The sequence below is a fragment of the Cynocephalus volans genome, chromosome 8 (assembly GCF_027409185.1).
Source record: "Cynocephalus volans isolate mCynVol1 chromosome 8, mCynVol1.pri, whole genome shotgun sequence".
In the NCBI taxonomy this organism is placed as follows: domain Eukaryota; kingdom Metazoa; phylum Chordata; class Mammalia; order Dermoptera; family Cynocephalidae; genus Cynocephalus; species Cynocephalus volans.
In genome coordinates, this window is record NC_084467.1 from 41,716,574 (window position 1) to 41,723,823 (window position 7,250).

The window sequence follows — 7,250 nt, forward strand, 5'->3', positions numbered from 1 at the left end:
GAACTTTCAGGAGATGAAATAACTTTCCCAAGGTATCCCACCTAGAAAATGGAGGAGTTGGGATGTCAACCGAAGTCATCTAAGTCCAGAGTCTGTGCTGGGTTTTCACACTCTAAGGCTGTCTCCAGTTTTTGTCAGACTGTGAATTCTTTGGGAGGAGAAGCATCCCTCGTCCACCTTTAGTCCCCATCCAACCACAGTGCTAGTTCAGTCAATGGTTATTAAGATGAAATTTAAAAGTCCTCTGTGTGGATGATACCCCAATCTGTGTCTTAAGTTTTGAGGTAGAAGATGCCTTCAGCTGTGCATTCTACTCAGCCCATTGCTCAGACACACAGTATCCCTCAGCTATCCTAGCACCTGGGAGTGGAGGGCATTGCCATATCTCTACCGAGGAAGAAGGCCTCCATAGAAGGTAGTGCAGTTGGAATATAAACTCAGGATTCTTGACTTCATATGTGGCCATTTCACCTCCTCTGTATCTTTAAACTTTCAAGAAATTTGGAAATTTTGTGGGTTGGGGCAAAGATATTTAACAAATTCTCTTTTATTATTTAAAAAAAAAGTCTTACCTTAATTGTGAGGTAAAAGCTATTTTATTCTCTGATATAGGTACAAATGCCCTATTGATTTTTTTAAAGCAAAGCAACAAAAACTCATGTCTCTCTTTTTGTGAAAAATCATTATTATTAGGTGCTGTGGTCTGCAAGATGCTAATCAAGGATTTTAGCTAAAATGCTTTGCAAAACCATTTCAATGTAAAATCAATAATATGCATTAAAATTTTATGAAAAAATGAATTAAGGACAAAAAAACTCTTTACCTTTTAGTGAATACACACACACACAGAGACGTATGGACTATTAACATGGCATGTTAACTTTTGGTTGTCCATTGGTGTTTGAGGTGTAGTGGCTTTGTAGATGAGGAAAATGCCAAGAGTCTTGTCTGAAAACAATGGTGGCCATAACTAAACTAGACAGACAAGGAGTACCAAAGTCCTTAGTGCTTAAGACATAGAGGTCTAACATGGTACCCTGGAAGTCATGAAAGTTCTGGACTTCCAGGTAATACTCCTATACTTCCAGCTGTCTTCTGGACCTCTTCAGTGAGCCATGTGATCAAGACTGTAAGCTGGTATTTGGCCAAGCATGGCTGCAAGGCATGCTGGGTCACCAGCATGTTAGGTAGGGAGAGGTGAATGATTTTGGTGGCCAGCAGTCCAAATAACATACCTTGAAAGTTTTAACTGGTAAAGCTCAAGATCAACGTCCGGGGGCCATAGCTGTGCAGGTAGCATGGCTTGGCTGGCTGGGCTATGCTTCTCTAGTTTGTGGCTGAAGCCTAGCCAGACTCTTTTATAGTACTTAGGACTTGTTTTATTATTTATATTTTTGTTTTACCTCATTGTAAGTTCCTTGAGGAGTCAGTCTCTGGCCAGTTCTTTATTTTAACTGCCCTTGTTGTTTACACTCCAGAATAAGCGCTCTAGAAATATCTGTGGAGTGAGTCATTAACAGGAAGATCAGGTACAAAAATGGTACTATAATAGTAATGACAATAATTACTGTCATTTATTGAGCACCTTCAATATGCCAACTGCATTGTTCACATTCTGATTTTAGTATTTTAGATCAGCAATCTTTTGGTAAATGTTCACTTGGACTGATTATGTGTCAGGCCTTGTGCTAGCTCAGAAGTTTGCAGGATAAAAAGGACTCAGTCAGTTACCTTGAAGAACTCACAAAAAATACAAAGGGCAGTTACTGTATGGTAAGCTCAGTGCTGCAAGAGCTGTGGGAGTTCATTCAGAGTGGGTCTAGTAACCTTGAGGAGAGAGGGGCATGGTGGTGCTACAGCTTAAAGACGAAGAAGGAATTCTCCAAATTGAAGACACTGGGGACAGGGAGGGGAGCGTGGGTCAATCTAGGTAAAAGGGCAGTAAAGGCAGAGATGGGAAGATGCTCAGCTGTGTAATGTATTTAGGGAACATTAATTAAGCAAATACGTAGAGTATCTGCTGTGTGCTAGGCACTGGGAATACAATTATAAGCAAAACCTCATGGAGCTTATAATCTAGTGCAGGGGATAGCATAAATAATAGTAAAAGCACAAATAAACATTTGTCTACAAATTATATTAATAGTGCTATGAAGTGAAAGAATAAGATCCTAAGAGAATAAAACATAATTTGGATTTGGCCTTCATGGGAAAGAGATGTTTAAGCAGAGACTTACTGGCATAGTCAGGAAGAGAGTAGGATGAAGTGTGTGCCAGTTGGAGAATGCTGTTTGTGTGTAAAGGTCCTGGGGCAGGGAAGAGCTTGGCATGTTTAAGGGGCTGAAAGGCTACCATGGAGACAGGTAGAGACAGATCACATAAGTCCCTGTAGGTGATATTTTAGGGAATTTGGATTATATTCTAGGTGCAAGAAAAAGTAATTAAAAGATTTTAAGGAGGGGAGAGGAATGATTTTTTTCTTTCATTTTATAATGAACATTTTGAAACATACAGGGAAGTTAAAAGAATTTTAAAGTGAACTCCTGTATACCCACCATGTAATAACATTTTCTTTTTTTTCTTTTTTCTTTTTATTTATTTTTATTGAATCAAAATTGATTATACATATTTTTGGTGTTCAACATTGACATATGTTGATCAAATCAATATTACTAGCATACATATTTTTACAAATTGTACTTATTCTTTACCCCCCTTGTCCAATCTCTCCCCATCCACCTCTCCCTCCCCCCTCCCCTCTCTAATTACCCTAGATTTCATCTCTCCTTAAAGAGTAATGGTTACTCTGTTGATTTGTTGCCTAGATGATCTGTCCAATGCTGAGAGGTGCGTTCAAGTCCCTCAATATTATCGGACATCCTCTTCTTTGTCTCTGCTGGTGACTCTCCTTGTGTCAGTGCACTCCAGTGGCTGGTCGACTATCTGTGTGATGGTTATGGCATCTAGCCACTTTCACAGCAGCCATGGTTATTGTGGTGGCTGTGGTGGGCCACCGACATGGAGGTGATGTTTTTGGCATGCTCCTTGGTGCTGTCAGTGTGCCTGGTTGTAGGGAGTGTCCAGTCCCTGGCTCTATGCCTCAGGTCCCTGGGTGGGCCCCGAGGCACTGGTATAGTGTGCCTAGTTGTGGGAGGGGGGTCTGGTCCCCTTCTCCATGCCTTGGGTGACTGGGCAGGCCCCATGGCACTGGCGTGGTGTGCCTGGTTGTGGGAGGGGGGGTCCAGTCCCTGACTCCATACCTCAGGTCCCCAGGCAGGCCCCAAGGTGCTGACACAGTGTGCCTGGTTGTGCGAGGTGAGACCAGTCCTCGGCTCTATACCTTGGGTCCCTGGGTGAGCCCCGAGGTGCTGGCAGTGTGAGTGGCTATGGGCAGGGGTCCTGTCCCTGACTCCATGCTTCCTGTCTCCTGGCAGGCCCCAAGGCACTGGTGGTGTGCCTGGGCTGGAACTAATTTTTTGTCCTTTGCTTACTTCTAACATACGGGAACTTCCTGTGGAAACCAGTACTTGAGCTCTGTGGTTGAGCTAAATTGCGGCTTTGCTGCTGTTTCCCTAGGGAAGGCTTTTTGTGCAGCTCAGGGTTTAATGGTTGACCTTATAGGTACTTCTGGCTCTCTAGAGACTCAGTGCACCTGGATTGTATAGAAACTCTGATCTGGGCCTTACTTTTTTCATCAAACAGCACCCCATGCCATTCTGCATTCCTAACCAGTCTCCTCTGAGTGGTCTTGCACTGATTGGGGGATGGATCGGCTGTCCTTGCTATGTCCCAGTGTTCTCCCAGTGGGCCTGTCTTCCCCACCACCCATGCTCCAAACACTTCCCATGGGACGGGACCTGTGCTGGTACTTTGCGATGACTCAGCAGCCTCTGAATGCCTCCCCTTTTTCAGCTGTTCTGGCTCCTCGCTCCTGCGTGGGTCCATGGGACCCCTATTAGTGGTCTTGCTGTCCTGGGGGCCACCAAGATCCTCTTCTCCCCTGCCGCCTCCAAGTAACTCCATCTGAAGGGCACAGCTGCGGCTTCTGCTGGCTCCTGCTCCATGCACTCAGCAGTTCCAGCATTAAAGTGGCTGTGGCCCGAAATATTCAGAGCAGTTTTTTCTTTCTCTCATCGTGGTTTCTCCTGCCTTCATGAACTCTGTAGGTCCCTCCTCCTCTTCCCCTGAGCTCCAGCAGCCCCAGCTTAGCTGATGTTACATTTTTCCAGCTTGGCTGATGTTACATTTTTATAGTTGTAAATTGGTTGATTTGTGGGAGAGAGTGACGCTGGGGACCATCTATTCTGCCATCTTGACTGGAACTCAAATGATCGTAATACCATTTTCATTGTACTGGATCCAAAGATTTTATTTATTTTAAAATGTTCTTGCCTTTTTGTAGAAGAGTGTTAGAGAGAAAGATGAATGGGAATTGGGAGCTCAAGCTGTAGTCCCATTATTTAGTGCCATTTAGGTAAAGGAGAGCTCAGGCATGGAGGCCTGGGAGACTGCACCAGTGAGGCAGAGGCCAGACAACAGTGGTTTTTGTGTATTATGCCAGAGTACAGGTAGGCCATGGGAGGTAGTGAAGGATTTCAGTTGAGAGTAGTGTGATCAGGTTTGCATATTCCAAGGGTCCTGGAGGCAATAGTGTGTGGAGAAAGGTCTGACTTGGGATAGATCTGGGGCTGAGAGGTGAGTCTGGAGCCTTTAGTCTTCTGCAGGAGAGAGGATAAGCTGTGCAATGTAGGGCCAGGAGAGTGGGAAAAGAGAGGGATGGAGAGAGGGGGTGGATTTCAACATTACTTAGGGGTACAATGCCTGACCCATAATAGTTACTTTATAATTGTTTACTGAGTGAACGAAAGTACTATCAGCAGGACTCAAGAGAGTTCTGGTGATGAAAGACAAAGAGATTAGTTGTAATCTGTGCAAATCGTTCAACTTCTCTGAGCTCAGTTCTTCATCTGTGAGATGGGAAAGGTGAGGATACTTACTATATTAGTCAAAGTTCTCCAGAGAAACAGAATCAGTAGGAGGTGTGTGTGTGTGTGTGTGTGTGTGTGTGTGTGTGTGTGTGTGTGTGTGTGTGTGTGTGAGGCCTTGTGCTGGCTCAGGAGTTCTCAGGGATAAAAGAGACCCAGTCAGTTACGTGGAAGAACTCACAGAAAAGATAAAGGGCAGTTACCATATGGTGAGCTCAGTGCTACAAATATCCCATCTCTGTCACTAGCTGCATGATCTTAGAGGCAATTTACTCACTTCTCTATACTTTAGTTTCTTTTTCTACGAAATGGGGTAATAATTGTAAAGTGCTTAGTACAGAACCTGGCATTTAGTATATAAATATATACTGCACATATGTATACATATATGTAGTATGTATGTGTGTATTTATGTATGTATGTGTATGTGTTACAGTGGTGGGGGTAGGGATGCCAATAATTACACAGGGAGCAAACCGGCACGCCTTCCAGCACCAGTTAGGTAACAACTGTGTGTGAAGCAGCCAGGAATAGATCAGTAAGGAGTGGTGGGGTGAGGAGAGAATTGGGGAGTATCCTCTTAATTTACAGGCATTAAAATTCAGGAATTTACAAAACACTGCTTGGGCCATATAAAACGCCACCATTTTTTGACCACTGGACTTTCATATACCACACTGTGTAATGAGTGTTTTACAAGTAGTTTCCTTATCAATTGTGCTAGCAGGATTGTCCATTTTATAGACGTCAAAATTGAAACTCACTTCCCAGGTAGTCAGTACCAGGGGAAACTGGCATTGAGCAAAGGGAACAGAGGCTGGACTCCAAAGACCCTACCATATTGCCTTGAGGTTCCTGGGTGAATGGAACTGGGGCAGTCAGTCCATCCTGCAGTCTGTCAGCACTGACCCCTTTGTGGATGTGATCTCTCACCAATCTGTGATAGAGGTAGGACAAGTGAAAGAGGAAAGGTGCCTATGTTCCTTGCAGCGTCCCTGCAATGTCTTCTGGGTCCTCCCTGTGCAAACCCCACAACCTGCTGACATCAGTCTCTCTTCCCCATCCTCATGCCTATAACATGTGCCTCTGTTGGTGGCCATGCTGGTAATCGCTGTGTTTGTTCGTGTTGCTCACTCCACGATGAGCTCAGGAGGGTTAGAGCTGTATTCATTTTTCCACCTCCTGCTGCCTGAGCAAGTGGCGTTATTGAGTAACAACTGCTTGGTCTGAGTTCTGGTCATTGTCCATCTCCCATCAAGTGGTGGACTCTGGGCAATTAATTTACCATCTAAGATGTTCAGTTTCTCCATCTTTAAAGTTGGGATAATGACTGTCACAAGTTGGATTCCCCAGGAAACTGATTCTGTGATGTGGCCTAGCATGCAAGAGGCTTATTGGAAAGCATGCTTAGGATCATCACCAGGGGAAGGGAAGGGAACGAAGCAGGATCAGGCAGAGAGTAAAGTGAGGCTGCAGGACAGTCTCAGTGAAAGCCTCAGCCCACCCCATGAGGAGCTCTGTAACTGAGATAGCCTTTCTAAATTGTCCTGAGTCAGGGTGAGGGTGCCAGGTCTTTATACCCTATGTTGACCAGTTGATGGATGTGGGTTCCTCAAGAAGGGGACATGACTTTGCGAAAGGCACCTCTCTCAGTCAAGGCAACCTCCAAAGTGACAGTGGAGGGCTGTCTGGGGCACTTAAGTCCTTCAGTTCTGAAGGAGGATGTGGGTGAAGTAAACTCACAGGGTTATTAGGAAGCTGGTTCATGTGAAAGCACACTATAAAGTGTTAAATAAATGTAAGATTTTAGTTGTTGTTAATATTAATAGTAACGTTATTGAGGCTCAGTAAATATTTCTTTGACGGAGTTGAATCTATTTTTTTAGACCAGCTTCTCAGTAAGAATCATGAAGTCAGTATAGACCCTTGTTTTTATTCCTCTCACTTCCCCAAAGACACCATTTCCCCTCTCTCTTTTGTTATTAATCTCGTCTTAAAAGTGCTTAGGCCATCCTATTTTAAAACCTCTAGGCTTGTTTTGATTTGATTTCCTTTCCACTGAAATGACTGTTCTGAACTCTGACCTTAATCCGGGATGGTTAGAGCAGCTGGAAGCACTTTCTTGACTATCTGTCTCTCTTCACACTTTATATTCCATATAGGCTCAGAGAAATTCTAAGTCTAAGTGCACTTTTTAAACATTGCTAACATTAATAATTCCCATCAGTGAGGTTAATTAAATGTAAATGAGTGCTGGCCCTAGCA